Source organism: Pelophylax lessonae (genome assembly GCF_965119305.1).
Source record: "Pelophylax lessonae genome assembly, chromosome: 11".
Taxonomy (NCBI): Eukaryota; Metazoa; Chordata; class Amphibia; order Anura; family Ranidae; genus Pelophylax; species Pelophylax lessonae.
The window spans coordinates 68566073-68584124 of record NC_138778.1 but is presented as its reverse complement, the minus strand read 5'-3'; the positions used below and the strand labels follow the sequence as shown (position 1 = coordinate 68584124).

The 18052-nt window shown below is 45.2% G+C and overlaps 1 protein-coding gene across 3 annotated transcripts in view; it reads left to right on the top strand.

Moving 5' to 3' along the window:
• SLC16A5 (solute carrier family 16 member 5) overlaps positions 1-18052 on the top strand; it is a 134634-nt gene that overhangs the window by 15461 nt on the left and 101121 nt on the right. The window contains exon 2 of one of the 3 annotated variants that reach the window (XM_082272357.1): positions 968-1048. The exons of the other annotated variants lie outside the window; for them this stretch is intronic. The gene's annotated coding sequence lies outside the window, so the exon portion shown is untranslated. The remainder of the gene's footprint in view (positions 1-967; positions 1049-18052) is intronic. 3 annotated transcript variants of the gene reach the window in all.

Sequence of the window (18052 nt, the reverse complement as noted above, 5' to 3'; positions counted from 1 at the left end):
AAAGACTTCTGGGCATACATCTCAATGATAAAAACTTTCAGGGGTATGGGAAATGATCACACCTACACAGGTTGAACTGGATGGACTATTGTCTTTATTCAACCTCAACTACTATGTAACTATGATTCTGTGGGATTCACATGCAGTTCCTACTGTGAATGGGCCCTTAATGCCGGTTCACATTTGTGCGATCACAGAGATCGCATGTAATTCGGAGAGCACTGCTCCTAAAATTACATGCGATGTCTGTGCGGTACAAATTCAGCCATACAGTTTGTATGGCTGAATTCGCACCGCAATCCCACTGAAACAAGCACAGAACCTTTTTTTTGGTCCACAGCAGAATCGGTTTGCATGGTGGTTCACACTAGTGCGATTCGATTCTGTGCGAACTTTCAGATCGCACTGCGATATGTGATCTGATCTGGGGGTGTCGTTAACCTTGAATTGACAACCCAAGCGTATCGCATATGGCAGTGTGAACTGCCTGTTGTGAGTATGCGATGCGGGAACACGCTGTATATTCGCAGCGTTCCCGCATCGCATAAATGTGAACCGGCACTTAAATGGGCCCTTATTAATGAATAAAAACAAGACTACTCTAGAGTACAAATTGAATTTGTGATCTGAGTTCACCTTCGGTTTCAATGTTGCAGTTCCCTGCTTTCCCAGGATAATAAATTCTAGTGCATATATAAATATTCTGCAGCGTCATTCTTGTTTTTCCCTATGAACAATTCCTCTGTCATTACTAAGCTTACTCCCCTAGAACTTCAATTTCCTGCATTTTCTCCAGGCTTCTTTCTTGAATCGCCCTCCTCTTCTTTCCATCGTCCTTTCCCCCTCAGACCCTCTGTCTACCCTCCTCCTCCTAATCTTGTTTTCCTCCTTCCTTCTCCTTCGTTTCTCTGCAATCCCCACCCCTTCCCTACTTCTGCCTCTCCGCTGAGTTTTGTCTCTGTTCCAGGGATAGGCATCTTGCACCGAGCTCATGACCCGTGGCACAGAGGCAAAAAAACCTACAGCAAGAGAGAGGGAGAAGAGGCAGGTGAGCCTACAAAAGAGCACATCACACCAGTAATACAAGGAGGGAGAGGAGGCGGAATCATTTTCCATAATCTCATTCTTTCTAACAGCTGCATAATCCTTTCCTTTCATTCTTCACGGATCTATTTCCCCTTTCCTGCCATTATACACAACTCTGACTAATATGAACCTTATCGGTTCACTACAATCTCTCTCATTGTATGTAACGTGAGCGCCTGAACTCCATGAGTAATGACCATGCGTGTTTTAATATAGCAAGCGTAACCTTTTCCTTACCAGATGCCTTGTGAACACTCATATGGCCTCTTCTGCACCAGACCAGGCAGCGGAAACATTTCAAAGTAGATGTGAATATGGATTTGGACGTGTGGGGTATTATTTAATGAAAATGGCCAAGTAGAAAAAGATATTTGAAATTTGCATCCTGTACTGTATTGATTACAGATCACTTTTCTCCAAAATATATAATGAAAGTGACACTGAACTCTGGTTTTAAAAAATTCTATCCAAGCATGTAATATTAAGGTGTTTGTAAAGGTAAATTTAAAAAAATAAAAATAAATAAATAACAAACACTTCTATACTTACCTGCTCTTGCACAGAATGGCCTCAAACCTCTTCTTTTCGGGTCCCACGCCAGTACTCCTGGCCCTTCCCCTCTATCCAGTGTCCCCACAGGAAGCCCCTTTCCTTGGGGGCATTCGTGAGTGCTCGCACCCGAACCCCGCTGCTGCCTCCATTGACACAGACCGCGGGACTCGCCTCGCTCCCTTGTCTGACTTTGATTGACAGCACTGAGAGCCAGCAATGAAGGCCCCTTGAACCTCCTTTAGGGAAAGGGAGCCTTGACTGCTGGAAACATGGCATCACAGCGGGTTTGAACCTAAAAGGGAAGTTAAGTAGCTCCCTTGGGATTGGCTACAAAGACCTGAGGTGACTGGGGGTGGAGTTCTGAGGAGATTCAGCTGTTACAAGAGTTGAACAACCATCCCCCCCCCCCCCCCCCCCCCGCCCGTTGTGATGTTTTGTCACAGCTTTATTGGCGGTTTTGACCTTTGCCAGCAATTGATGTTGCTTTATGGGCTATGCCCTCAAGTTAAATTCTGGGGTCAGTCTAATGTCTGTCTGGCACTGATGGTAAGGACAGGCCTCTTAGACTATGTAAGTTTATGTTTTATGGGTGCTCACGGTAGAACTGTGACTGGCATTGTCGGGTGCTCACAGTATAACCGTGACTGGCACTGTTTGGTACATTTGGAAAGTTGTTACTTTTGCAAAGTTCAATAAAGCTGTGGCCTTGCCCTATTTCCAACTTAATCAGTGCCTGTGTCTTTTTGGGGGGCAAGGTATTGGTTTATTAGCTGCTAATAAATGAGCCTATGCTTCTCAGCAGTCAAGCCAATGAGACCCGGAAGTGAGGGGAGAGAAGAGCTGCAAACGTCCCTGAATCGGATTGAATGAGGGCCAGGCAGTGGAAATTTATCAAATAGATGTGAATATAGATTTGGATTTGTGGGGTGTTATTTATTGAAAATGGCCAAGTAGAAAAAGATATTCGAAATTTGCATCCAGTACTGTATTACTGTATTGATTACAGATACCTTTGCTCTAAAATATACAATGAAAGTGACACTAAACCCTGGTTTTAAAAAATTATTTGCAAGCATTTATTATTAAAGTGATTGTAAAGTAGAGCTGCACGATTAATTGTTAAAAAATTGTGATCTCGATTCACCCCTCCCCCCTCACGATCTTAAAACCGCATTTCCTCGATTCATACAGAGCAGAGCTGTTCTCTGCTCACTCACAGCTGTCAAAAAAAAGAGTCTTAATGTGTATCAACATTTTTAGGCTCCATTCACACCTAAACATATCGTTTTCAGGCGTTTTTTCTTGCTTTTTTAATGCGTTTTTTTGTGCTTTTTTTCAGGTGTTTTTTCGTGCTTTTTTTCAGGCAGTTTTTTGCAGGTGTTTGGAGGCAGGCATTGACATCTAACAAAAATGCTTGTAATCTGCCAAAAAAGAAACTCATGTGCTTTTTTGAGCTTCAGGCATTTTGCTTCAGGTGACAAAACACTGCGATGTGAACAAGGGTCATTGAAATGAATGGGATTTTGCTTGTTGGGCGTTTTAAAACTTTAGAGATGAGTGTTTTACGAGCTGAAATACGCTCAGGTGTGAACAGGGCCTTAGGCTGCATTCACATGTCAGCGTATTGATCGCGGGCAGAATCGTCGCGATTCCGCCCACGATCCGGAAAGCATTGCAAATTGCGGGACGCATGTGCGTTGCCTGTGATTTGCAATAGCACCCCAAACGCTGTGCGATGTTGCCGCGATTTCCGCCTGCCGAATCGCGGTAACATCGCGCAAAAAAAATCGCGGGACGCATTACGCCCAAAAAAGTACAAGAGCTTCTTTGGAGCGTAATGCGTCCCGCAATTTTTTTTGCGCGATGTTACGGCGATTCAGCAGGCGGAAATCGCGGCAACATCGCACAGCGTTTGGGGTGCTATTGCAAATCACGGGCAACGCACAGGCGTCCCGCGATTTGCAATTATTTCTGGATAGCGGGCGGAATCGCGGCGATTCTGCCCGCGATCAATACGCTGACATGTGAATGCAGCCTTAAGGCTGCGAGATAACTATAAACACAATGATTTACAGTGTATCATTTTGTTCTTTTAGATCAAAGGAATGAACTTCCGTCTGTAAAGGAGGGCAGTTTAACCTCTTAAAGACTAAGCCTTTTTCGGACACTTGTTGCTTACAAGGTAAAATCAATATTTCCTGACAGACTCCATGGCAGCATACGTTTTGGGTTTAGCCCCACCTCCAATCCTACCCTATAGGGCCCCACTCCAATAAATCTTTGCTCCTGTTCAGCATCCATGTTCTTTTTTTGTCCTCCTCCGGTTGCACCTGGAGGGTGCCCAGTTCCTATCAGAGTGATAATTGGATGTGGACTGGGGAACATGGGTCGCCTTACTTCGTTAAGCCCTGGCTATTAGCAGGGTATGGAGTGGACAATAGAAGAAAGGCTGGTGCCTGATCCCCAACAGGCAGGCTAAACTACTGGCCTAAAAGCCCAGCTGCTACGAGTGACCTTATTTTGTCTTGAAGTCCGGTGTGAGCTTCCTGGTCCTTGGTGTATTGCACAGGTTGGGTAAATGACCTCCATGGCAGCAGTCTGTGTATATTTGATTGCTTTTTTTTTCTCTCTCTCCTCTACTTTATTTTTCTTCCCTGGTGGTTCTTCCCTGGTGCCTAGTGGTTTACGGTGGCCTGTCCACTTCCGCATCCCAAGCCGCCGCCGTGTGTTTCTTCTGTGCATGCATGGCCACCTCAGGATTGAGGCTTGGTTGTGCATGCGTGGTTGGCGGCAAGATGGCGCGGTCGCGCATGCACAGTATGATGCCAAGCAGTGCCACCTGAAATGGATTCAGGCCTAGTGTCCTGCAGGAATGGTCGTGGGCATAGCGGCGCTAGGAAGGTGGCAGCAGGTAGGACTTGCTTCCTAGATTTATGGAGCTAACCCCCCCCCCCTCTCTGATTTTTTATCTGCCTCAGTTCTGCAGGTCAGCGTCCAGAGATGGAAGCCTCCTGTGGCCAGCCCTCTTACAGATACCTGGTAGGGTCATGTGCTGGGGAAGTGGTTGTAGGGTGTGAGGGGGGGGGGGGGTGTCATGTCTCTTGCTCCCTGTTTTTGTGTCTTCTGTCTTTTCTTTTTTTTGCAGCCCTTCTAGGTCTAATCCCCATCTTCCACGCAAGGAAGACAACCATTCCAAATTGCATCACCGGCATTCTTCTTCGAGGTCCAGACGCAGGTCTCTGTCTGGCTCCAGGCTCCTTAGAGACCAAGCCTCCTTAACAGGCTACAGGACAGGGTGCTGGGGATGCGGCTCTTGAGTTCCTGATTCAAGGTCTCTGTGCATGTTGTTTCATTCAAGCTGCGGGTGAAAGAGAGAGCACGGACCAACAACTGGAATCCTTTGTGAAGCGGGTCCTTAAGGATTCTCTAATGGAATTGGGGGTCAGCCATGCTCAGAGCCCACCTTAAACCCTCCATGCTCTCCTCTCAGAGAGGCTCAGGGCCAAGACACATTGGGGTCATCGCAGCCAAGTCACCCTTCGGCCATGTTCTCGGACAGTGACTCAGGGGCTGAGGATACCTGTCTGGGATTCGACTTTGGACTGGTCCCTCCCTTAGTTAGGAAGATGAGAGAAGCTCTAAGCTGGGAGGATCCAGTGGTCTCTCTGCCTAAGCGAAGGAAGTTCTCCAAGCAACTAAGTAAAGAGCGCCTACATTTTCCATTTTTGGGAGAGTTGGGTGAAGTCATCACGGATGAGTGAAGTAGAGTGAAAAGAAAAACTTAATGCTCTCGAAGATGACGAAGCTGTATCCCTTTAAGGAGGAAGAGATGAAATACCAGGAGTCTTCCTTTCTCATGGATGCACATGGCTGTGATGAGGTTGGTCAAGCATGTGACCCTTCCATTGGAGAATACAGTTTCATTCAAGGACCCTCTGGACAGGTGGATTGACTCCGACCTCAAGCCAGTCTATCTAAAAGTTGGCATGGCCTGCAAGCCGGCCTTAGCCGTAGACAACAACGAATGATCTCTCCATAAGGAAGTCTTTGAGTGGATTCTGACCCTGGGGATCTCTCCAGAGGTCGACCTCTTTGCGTCCCCTGCAACAAAAAGTTACCAAAGTATTATTTAAGGGTTCCGAGATCCCCAAGCTCTAGGAGTGGGTGCCCTCACAGACCAATGGAGGTTCCGCAGAGCCTACGCCTTCCCTCCGGTTCCAGTGGTTCTCCCGTTCCTGCGGAGACTCAGGACTGAAGCGGCAGTGATAGTGACGGTAATCCCCTTTTGGCCCAACAGGCCCTGGTTCCCTCTTCTGATGCTACTCAGTGTCCAGAATTAAATTCCTCTGCCCCCCAGACCAGATCTGTTGTCACAGGGCTCTATTCTGCATCCATGATGGGAGGGGAGGAAAGGAAGTTTTGGTAAATTAATTGTACCTTTTTCTCTGTATTCTATAGAATTATGGATGGTGTATTATTTGAGGTTTTTTATCAAATTTTGTAATAATTAAAATATTGATAAATAAATAATAAATAATAAAAAAAAGAACATGGATGCTGAACAGGAGCAAATATTTATGGGAGTTGGGTCCAATAGGGTAGGATTGGAGGCGGTGCTAAACCCAAAACATATGCTCCCCTGGAGTCCATCAGGAAAGGAGAATTATGGTAAGTATTTGATAACAATTTTTCATTATTTTTTTTGGCTAGAAAATTACTTGGAACCTCCAAACATTATATATATATATATATATATATATATATATATATATATATATATATATATATATATTGTACATGTGTGTGTGTGTGTGTGTGTGTGTGTATATATATGTATATATATACAGTCAGGTCCATAAATATTGGGACATGGACACAATTCTAATCTTTTTGTCTCTATACACCACCACAATGGATTTGAAATGGAACAAACAAGATGTGCTTTAACTGCAGACTTTCAGCTTTAATTTGAGGGTATTTACATCCAAATCAGGTGAAAGTTGTATGAATTACAGCAGTTTGTATATGTGCCTCCCACTTTTTAAAGGGACCAAAAGTAATGGGACAATTGGCTGCTCAGCTGTTCCATGGCCAGGTGTGTGTTATTCCCTCATTATCCCATTTACAAGGAGCAGATAAAAGGTCCAGAGTTTATTTCAAGTGTGCTATTTGCATTTGGAATCTGTTGCTGTCAACTCTCAATATGAGATCCAAAGAGCTGTCACTATCAGTGAAGCAAGCCATCATTAGGCTGAAAAAAACAAAACAAACCCATCAGAGAGATAGCAAAAAACATTAGGTGTGGCCAAATCAACTGTTTGGAACATCCATAAAAAGAAAGAATGCACCGGTGAGCTCAGCAACACCAAAAGACCCGGAAGGCCACGAAAAACAACTGTGGTGGATGACCGAAGAATTCTTTCCCTGGTGAAGAAAACACCCTTCACAACAGTTGGCCAGATCAAGAACACTCTCCAGGAGGTAAGTGTATGTGTGTCAAAGTCAACAATCAATAGAAGACTTCACCAGAGTAAATACAGAGGGTTCACCACAGGATGTAAACCATTGGTGAGCCTCAAAAACAGGAAGGCAAGATTAGAGTTTGCCAAACAACATCTAAAAAAGCCTTCACAGTTCTGGAACAACATCCTATGGACAGATGTGATCAAGATCAACTTACCAGAGTGATGGGAAGAGAAGAGTATGGAGAAGGAAAGGAACTGCTCATGATCCAAAGCATACCACCCCATCAGTGAAGCATGGTGGTGGTAGTGTCATGGTGTGGGCATGTATGGCTGCCAATGGAACTGGTTCTCTTGTATTTATTGATGATGTGACTGCTGACAAAAGCAGCAAGATGAATTCTGAAGTGTTTCGGACAATATTATCTGCTCATATTCAGCCAAATGCTTCATAACTCATTGGATGGCGCTTCACAGTGTAAGGTTCTGGCACTCTCAGTGCCTCCTATCACATTTATTCCGGGTGATTTCCATCTACCTAGACAGAAGAAACACATATAGGTGTGTTTCCCTTTAAGGCTGAAGCTGTCATCACCCAGCGCCGGACTAGATGGCTATTTAGGGCGTCGGTTCTCACTCACATGTGTTCGTTCAAACACCAGTACCTGGATACTAATCTTGCTTGAAGCTTCCATGCTTGCAAGCTCTCCTCGCTGACGAACCTCGCTGCGCTGATCCCTGCATCCTGCTACTGGATCATCCGCATCTCCTGAGTGATCCTTCGGCTATCGCTATTAGTGCTAAGTACCCCACAGGGGAAATCTCTATAGACTTGTACTAGGCTTACACTATTTAGCTCTGCATAGCAAGGACTGTCTTTTACATCTGCATAACTAGATTGCTAGCTCTTGAGGCTACTGCTACTATTTCCTGCACTGGGTTGATCTCTCCTGTATGCACCTGCTACTCTGTCATCTGTTATCATACATGATCGCTAACCCTTCCTGCATCCATCTGCACTGTCTCACCTCAAGTGTCTGTCACCTACCACTTCCACTCAAACCTATCCCTAAGACCTTTATCATTGTCTTACCACATGTATATAAAGTCACACTAGGAACCAGCTTAATTACTGTGTGTATTTACTTGCTGAAATAAGACCTTCCATACATGATGAGTCATTGAGGTTGGGAATGGTATCTCAGCATATCTCTTACATGACTACTGACGTGGAACTATTTTTGCAGCTGAAAATCCACACCTTATAAGAAACGCAAGGAGCGTTACACACAGTGCAGATGGACAATGACCCGAAGCATACTGCGAAAGCAACCAAAGAGTTTTTTAAGGGAAAGAAGTGGAATGTTATGCAATGGCCAAGTCAATCACCTGACCTGAATCCGATTGAGCATGCATTTCACTTGCTGAAGACAAAACTGAAGGGAAAATGCCCCAAGAACAAGCAGGAACTGAAGACAGTTGCAGTAGAAGCCTGGCAGAGCATCACCAGGGATGAAACCCAGCGTCTGGTGATGTCTATGCGTTCCAGACTGCAGGCTGTAATTGACTGCAAAGGATTTGCAACCAAGCATTAAAAAGTGAATGTTTGATTTATGATTGTTAATATGTCCCATTACTTTTGGTCCCCTAAAAAGTGGGAGGCACATATACAAACTGTTGTAATTGCTACACCGTTCACCTGATTTGGATGTAAATACCCTCAAATTAAAGCTGAAAGTCTGCAGTTAAAGCACATCTTGTTTGTTTCATTTCAAATCCATTGTGGTGGTGTATAGAGCCAAAAAGATTAGAATTGTGTCCATGTCCCAATATTTATGGACCTGACTGTATATACTGTATATATATATTTTCTTTTAGCTTAGACCCTAGAGAATAAAATAGCTATCATTGCAATATTTTATGTCACACTATATTTGCGCAGCGGTCTTTCAAACGCAGTTTTTTGTGGAAAAAATACACTTTAATGAATTAAAAAAACTAAACAGTAAAGTTGGCCCAATTGTTTTGTTTGATGTGATAGATGATGTTACGCCGAGCATCGTGATCTTTATTCTAAGCAAAATAATTGTGATTCTCATTTTATCCAGAATCGTGCAGCTCTGTAAATGTAAAAAAATAAATAAATAACAAACATGTCTATACTTACCCGCTTTATGCAATGGAATTGCACAGAGCAGTCGCAAACCTCTTATTTTCCTGTCCCCCGCCAGTGCCCTGGAACCCCCCCTCTGTCCAGTGCCTCCATGGGAAGCGCTTCCTGTGACACAGACAGCAGGACTCTGCCCCCGCTTCCTCATCTGCCTTTGATTGACAGCACTGGGAGCCAATGCCTCCTGGTGCCCCAGCAAAACCAGCGAGACCCGGAAGTGAGGGAAGATAAGAGCTGCAGACATGCACGGCAATGGATCGAATGAGGGCATGGGAAGTAAAAGTAAAAGAGGGGTTAAGGGGGGATGCTGGCACATAAACACATTTTCTGCCCTAATGCAAGGAATGCATTAGGGTAAAAAAATGTTTAGACTTTACAACCACCTTAACTTAAAGTGATTCTGAAGTCTAGTTTTTTTTTTTTTAATAACAAACATGTTATACTTACCTCCTCTGTGCAGTTGTTTTGCACAGAGCAGCCCGTATCCTCCTCTTCTCTGGTCCCTTCTTCGGCTATCCTGCCCCCTCCTTCCTCTTCTGAGCCCTTACAGCAAGCAACTTGCTATGGGGGCACTCGAGCCGAGTCAGAGCTCCCTGTGTCTATTCAGACACGGAGCCGCGACCCGCCCCCTCCCTCTCCTGATTGGCTGAATCATTTTGATTGACAACAGCCAGGAGCCAATTCTGCTGTCTAAGCCAATGAGAAGAGGTGTACAATGCAGCTTATACACTCCTGCAACATCGCTGGATAAAGACAGGCTCAGGTAAGTAATAGGGCGGCTAAGGGGGGCTGAGAAGGGCTTCTTCATACAACGTTTTTTTATCTTAATGCATAGAAATGCATTAGGATAAAAAAAACTTCTGATTTTACAATCCCTTTATCCACTTCCCGCCCAGTGTCATATGACATCCTGGACTTTGAGTGGGGATATCTAAATGATGCCTGCAGCTGCAAGCATCATTAGAATATCTTCTTTTTTTCCTGGCGATTCCCTGCACTGTAAGAACAATCATAGTGGCTGTTCTCGCCCGTGCAATCGGTGAGCCAGAGAATGGTCCTCAGTCATCTCTATGACCTTTGGGGGCCGGGCATGACGTTATGATGTCATGTCTAGCCTCGGCAGTTGTAAATACTGCCGTTGTCTCGGCTGGGAAGCCAAGATTGTTTTTTTTTTTTTTTTTTTTTTAATCGTGGCAGTATTTCCAGGCATTGGGCCTGATGTGGGTCTGCCATAGTTAAGCTTGTTGCCCAAATGTGAGGTCTGAGACAATGAACAGCATCTTTGGTTTTTAGTTTTATTGTAGGAACTTGGAGAAGGGAATGAGTGGGACACTCCTCTAGCTCAACTAGGTACAAATCTGGGAAACTTGAGAAAAACACCGCCTAGCGCTGTCTTGGTGCCGGCTGAAGGCCGACCAACGCTTACTGGTGCTTGTAAATCTGGCTTGCGGTCTGTGAACTGAAACTTGACTTTTGCTACTTCCTCACAGCTCAAAAGTCCTTTACACTGCTCCCTGTAGTCTTTACTGACTGAGGTAGCCACTTGCAATGCTGCTGCAACACTTAACACTTTACACGTCAGGGCCCAACCGCTGGCACCCCCTTTACTCTTCAGGGTTATCACTGGCACCCCCTTTACTCTAATCCTGCTCCGGCTTGCTAGCTCCTGGATCCCTTTGACCTTCTCCGGAGTGGTCCCCTCACTCACGACTCAGCATGCTTTCCTGAAACTCGACCCCAACGCTCTGCTGGTCCTAAGCACACTTGGATCCTTACTGCAGCTCTGCTCAGCCCTGTGTCCACTCAGGCCAGTCGCCTGGGACACCCAATTCTTCCTGACAGGAGGAAAGACAGCCATCACCTCCCTCCTGGGACTCTGCTTCCCGCCAAAGACAATCTGACATGCAAGCCCCACGGACTTATACCCCCTCCCAGAATGCTGTGCAGCAGAATCTGCCCTTCTAGGATGGATACAAGCCCTGGTGTGCTATTGACCAGGTTTCCTCCACTGCCCAATGAGATCCCTCATTGGGATACAGTGGGGAGACTCCCCAGCACAACAGTAACACCTGGGAGCACATGTCAGCCTAGCTGAACAATATGGCCCTGCTGTTAAGCAGGCAAGGCCCCACTATAATTTACCTAGCCTACCTTGGAGGGTGCTTTATCCACCCCCCACCAAATTGAGTCATGTCTCCATTGACTCCGAAGCAGCCGGCTCCTATCAAAAACTTCAGCCAAAATCTCAGGAGTATCCCACAAACCTGGAAAAGGGAAAGAACAAATTTACAAATAAATTTGGTGTAAAAATATAGATATACATTTCTCTACTGTCCAAATATACAAACATTTTTAGGTGCATGAAACTGATGCATCCCCCACCAAACAAACTCGTTTGGTGGGGATTTTTTCCAAATAATATACAATTTATATTCCCTCACTGTCTATCTCTACTGTGAGCCCACCTGTAGAGAGAATGGAAGAAAAAGTTAGTCAACTGCATACATGAAGAAATGCAAGACTAACTGACTGAGCAGTTGAGTGAGAAGACCCTCCTATCAAGGGCGACCTTCCCACTCCCTTCCCTGACTAGCTCTGCTGGTCAGTGCCTTGACTCGCTGGGTCCACTTCTCCCCTCTTCTGTGGAATTTGTACCCTAACACTGGCTATCTATGCAGAGTCCTTTTCTTGAAGTGAGACACAGCGCCTCCTGGCTGTTCCACAGAGAACTTCTTATCAGGAAGAAGGGCAAACCATTGGAGCCAGAATGGCCTGCAGTTCTGCTGAGTCAGGGAAGTAGAAAGGGGTTTCTCAGAGCACCCCCCACCAAATCTTCTGAATACACCATCACTTGTGTCAGTCACTTGTCTCATTTTCTTGCTTGAACTGTGTAAAGTCTCTCACACAGTATTTGTAATCCACACATAGATCCTGGCCCGATGGCCCAAAGGATCTGTCATAGCAAAGTGTAAACAAGGAGGGGAAGTGGGCGCTGGTGCAAGTGTATAGGGTAAGTGATGATAATCAATAAAGTGGCAATGTGCACAACATGTATGAGGGTGTATTAGAGCCCATTCAGACAGTGGCGACACGACTTGCTGGGGCGACCTATGAAGTCCTATACTACTCAATGGCAGGCGACCGACCGCGACTCGTCAGGCGACCAAGTCGCCTGACAAGTCGCGCTAGTGTGAATGGACCCTTAACCTCAGAAAGAGTGTTTAAATAAATACAAAATATATGAGGGTGTATGAACCTCAAAAAAGGAATGTATCAAAAAGAAATAAATAATATATTTGGATATCAATCACACAAAATTAATTTCACACAGGTAAATCATTTCATAGAATAAATATATCATAACAAAATCCAGATAGTTGATAGAGAACCGTGCATAAATTAATGTATAAATATAAAGTGCTTGAATAATACAGTGGCTTAAAAAGACAGTGTAGATTTCTTAAAAAATTAGTAAAGTGCCTAGAGTCCTGCCATAAGGTGAGTAGATCTTGTGCAAGGAAATGTCAACGTATTCTCCTTAGGACCCTGGCCCGATGGCCCAAGGGGTCTGCAAATGAACATAACATCTTGTAACAGGAAAGAACTGTAGAATTCAGCATTATATTTTTTCTTGCACAGTCTTTTTGGTAAATTTTGATGGCTAGCCAGCCATGAATGCACAATTTGAAGCTTTGAGAATAACTTTTCTTGTTCAAATATAGTAGTCTGGATCATAGGCTTGCGCACAGGGTGTGCCGGTTGTGCCTGGGCACACCCTAATCACCTAGGAGAAAGATCTCCCTCTGACCTGCTCTGCCATAAGAGTGCCACACACTTCTATTTCACTGTGCCAGCAGGGAGAGTAATGTACCGGGGCCATATACATGTAGGCGCACAAACATGTATGTGTATTTAAACTTTGGGGTGCACACCCTAATGCAATAGGCTGCGCACACCTATGGTCTGGATGAGGAACCCGAACATAAGCACCTTGTTCATCCTTGACTCTCACAGACCAGGCCTGGCCTGATCCATCTGGGCGGCGGACTGCCACCCTGTCTATGTAAATTGAACGCCCATAGTTCCATTGGGCCTTTACAGCAGTAAATCTCTCTTTCAGCTCAGCTTCTGGCGAATCTCTATAGGGCTGTGGAATAAAGAGTAAGTCCCATATAGCCTCATCGCACCAAAAGTCTCTTTGCTTTTCTATCAGTATCATGACTTCTCTTGGGGCATAAGGGTAATTGTACCCATGCTCTAGCGCCACCTTGCGCTGCATCCACCTCTGCATTCTGCACAGTATGGGAAGGGTTCTCCTGTTGCCCCTCCCAGTCAGAGAAAATGGAGTTTCCACTCGCTGAATTCAATTTTCATGAGCTGCATTTTGATCCCGAGCCCGAGTTAAATCGGGAATCCTTTTAACATAGGTTTCGCAAAACCCCAACTTTTGTGCCAACTCCCCTCTTTCCATTGCTTCCTTGGCCTCCTTATCAAATGGGACAACCAATTCAGGACCTGGGGAGCTGCTCCCAGCTTTTAACCCTCAGTCCCACTCTATCTCATCAGCTGATACCCAATCGTCCATTCCTACCTCTATGGATTTGTACTTGCATTGGAAGGACGGGGATCCTAGGTTCACAGCACCAGCCTCTTCTTCCTCATCACCAGTACTCGTGGGTGAGGCTTTAATGGCCGCAGGCCTGGTACACTGTGGAATTGAAATAGGAGCAGACCCTGCTACTGCTGCAGGTAAATGCATCTTCACCCTCCGGCCGCTTGCACTGACATGCATCCTCTCCCCAGAGAGCTTTGTGAACCGAGTCCCCCTTGCAGATAATGCTGGCCCACTGTCCACTGGCATGGCCTCCAGTTTCATCATAAACCGCAGCATGCCCCTCCCGCTTCCGCGGAGGAACTTGGACTCTGTACCGATCACCTCCTGAGTGAGCCCAGACTCCCAAGTCACATACAATTTCTTGGGCCGGCCCTCACTCCTCTCTGCCCGCAGCAGCAGATAGCCACATTGCCCACACTGGACCCACGCTTGCACTTTCAAAAAATATTTTTTGAGAAAGAAGAATATAATTTAGGCCTTATTCACATTATTGTGATTTCTCCTGCATTTGCCATTACTCTGCCATGCATGACAATGTAAATAACACGGTGCCCATTTAATCAATGCAAATGGCGCAGTGCCATTTTTGAAAAAGTGTAGGTGTTTCTTTGGTGCAGCATAGGGCATTTTATGGCCCCATAGACTTCAATGGGAGCACATAAAAAAGTGCATGTAAAACGCATCTAAAATGCATTTTAGTGTGTTTTTAGCAGAGTTTTGTGTTTAATATTCAGTCTCCTCCTACAAAAAAAGAAAGCCCGAAAAAGGCACGTAGAAACACGCTACAAAAAATGCACTGAAAAACACATGATTATGCAGCAACACTTGTAAACCTAGACTAAAGATCTACAATTAGGAAATTCTAATTTATATTAGAATTAAAGGCAATACTTTTTTATATTTTGGATGTAGTTGAGATGGATCAGATCACCTGTCAGGTTTTTTTTTTTCTGCTGTCTGTGTCCCTGTTAGCGAGATTCCCCCCTCTCTATTTGTATTTGTTACCTTTATCACAGAGAATCAAAGTAAAAGAAAACCCCATATTTTGGGTTGTCCCCAGAACAGAAATAGAAGATAAATCTTCCAATGGGACATTAGTACTGGTGACCACCCGGACATTCTTTTCTCTTTGAAGGGATTTATACTCACTTCCTTTTTTGGCTATGGGACAGGAAGTAAAGAGAAATCTCACCAATGGGAAACATAACAGTTAAAGTGATATTAAAGGCAAGTTTAAAAATAAAATAATAACAAATATGTTATACTTACCTGCTCTGTGCAATGGTTTTGCATAGAGCAGCCCCGATCTTCCTCCCCTGCCACCACTCCTGACCCCTCCCTCCTGCCGCGTGCCAAAAGAGAAAGCAGCTTGCAATGGGGCACCCAAACAGGCGTGCTCCCGAGCCGCTGCTCTGCGTGTCCAATCAGACATAGAGCCGTTACTTGGCCCCGCCCCCTCTCTCCTCATTGGCTCACTGGCTTTGATTGACAGCAGTGGGAGCCAATAGCTCCCGCTGCTGTCTCAATCAATAAGGAGTAAGAGTCCCGGAGAGCCGAGGCTCTCATGCACATCACTGGATCACGATGGGGCTTAGGTAAGTACTGAGGGGGCTTTGAGGCTGCTGCACGAAGAAGCTTTTTTACCCTCATGCATAGAATGCATGAAAGTAAAAGCTTTGAGCCTTTGAGCCACATTAAAAAACTGTCAGGCATCATAAATCTCCCTTACTCTATCCAAAACAAAGGTTTTGCCTTTAGTTCTACTTTAAAGCATCATCATATTTGAATTACTAGTGTTTGTTTGTTACACATTTTTGTCACCGTCTCCATTAAAAGTTTTATGCAGCTAATAAAATTATAAGAAACGTCCCTGCTTGTACCTCACCAGGTATACAGAGCCTATCTCCACAGATGTTCAAATAGTTCCCTTCCCCTTTTTAAATGGTAACAAATTGGAAAATAGCAAAACCTTTTTTTATTTATTTTTTTGATAATGCATTTGACAATGTGGCTGCAACATTTGGCCAATAGAACAATACAAGAATACCGGTATTCATATAGAAGTATAGTTGAAAATTGGAGTAGTGATACTGGGTCTAGGGATGAACAATAACCAGTACAGGGGGGTAACTACAGGGGTTGCAGGGGTTGCAATTGCAACCGGGCCCCATGCTCCAGGGGGCCTGTGCAGCTCCCCTGTACACCTGGATAGGAGGGGCAGCAGGGGCAGCATGTAGAGAACTCATTGTCCTTTTTCCTCCTGTAGCTGCAGGAGGAAAATGGAGGAGATTGGTTCCTCTGTATGCTGCCCCCGCCACTCCTCCTATCCAGTTCACTTGTGTTCTGCTGTCTCTGGGCCCCTGTGTGCTCCCCTGGTCGCCCCCTCCCTCTGTGCCCCCTCCCCTCTCCTGCCAGCTGCTGCAGGGGATGTGTCACAATAGAGACCCAGGAAGGGGTCGGTAAACATGTAATTTACCAGCTCCTTCCTTTTCTGAATGGACAGAGTCATAGTCAGTGACATTATAAAAAAATTTAATAAAAAATAATACAATTAAAATGACAAAAAATAACAACTACTGACACCAGTGGGAGAACTTCCAGGATCGCAAAGGTCACACTTGCGACCGTGCCCTGGCATTCCACCACCGGGAGGCCCCAAGATGGCAGGAAGGGGGCCCACTGCAGAACTTGTGAAAGGGTCCCACTGCGGGATTGTAATAAAGGGCCCCACAATGAGAGTAAATGGCCACAGGATCAGTGGGAAGAGCCTCAGGCTCAAAGGGAAGGGGTCCGGGGGGCCCTTTATGGTTTCTTGCACCAGAGCCCTGAAGGTTCTAGTTACGCCTCTGAAGCAGTACAAGTTAAATGGATAGTAAACCTGTACTGAACCATACTAAACAAAGTAACTGGTTCGCTTTACTGAGAGGACTATAGGCAGCATGCATTTAAAGTGATATCCTCATTCTCAATAACTCATCCACACACATCCACTATTATAATGGCCTGTAATCTATCTTTCCTTAAATCATTTCTTAGTATGTTTTTCTGCCTCCTTGTCACTTTTCCAGGGTAACAAAGATGCATCAAACCTATTCCCCATTAAATCCTATGTAACTGTTTACACTGCAGATGCGCTGCACTCTGAAAAGTCCTGCATGCTGCATCTTTGATGCAGTTTTTCAAAAGAACACCAAAAAGGCACCTTCCATTGTAAGTCAATAGGAATACATCAAAATGGTATCAAAAGACAATTAGTGTGAGATGGCCCATAATCCATAGTCCATCTCCAGAGAGCAAGAGAGGGTGGCTATGTTCCAACATACAGTGAGACCATGGAGAAGGAATGTAGTCACCTGCCAACCGGAAGACTAATCACAGCAACAAAAAATGAATATAGAGATTTGGAGGAGGCTGAGGGCAATATAAGGGACTGTTTGAGTTAAGAGTACAAACTTGAATATAATTATTTTTTAAACCAAAGTTTAGTATAACTTCTCTGCCACCCCTATCTACTGCCAGGCCACCTGAGATTCTTATTTGGGCTATATACATTTCCCTGCCTCAAATGACAATGGCCTGGCCATTATTTGCGTCTTCAAGAAAGGAAGGGGATAGGTTACGTGTTCCACTATACTTGAAGTGGTGGTCTTGGTCTCTTGGTGGTTTAGGCCAGCAGGGGAACACAAGAAGGATAAGCACTGGCTCATAATGGTCCTTTCTGTAAAATGACCTTGTTACTTTGCAAAGTATGGCCAAATTACAGGTTTATGATTCTAGTACCCTACCCTACCCTCTAATCACCCAGATCCAGGCCGATCTTGTTGACTGGTCACATGACTATGGAATCAGTTCAAGAGAACCAGTCATCACTGAGCTTATGCAAGGATCCTAATATTCAGCCTTAAATAATAACTGTACAGTCTTATGAAAGATGTTTACTTGTGTCTTTATTAACCGCTCGCCGACCGCTGCACGACTATTTACTGCAGCGGTCAGCCCCTCACAGGCAAAGCGACGTAGGACTACGTCGCTAGCCTGTGAGGCTCTAGGGAGCGAGCGCGGACCCCCCCGCGCGAGTTCCCGGCGGACATCGGGTCCGCCAGGCACACGCCGGGCACTCGCGATTGTCCGTTACACCGGAAGAAAGGCAGGCGGCTAATGTAAACA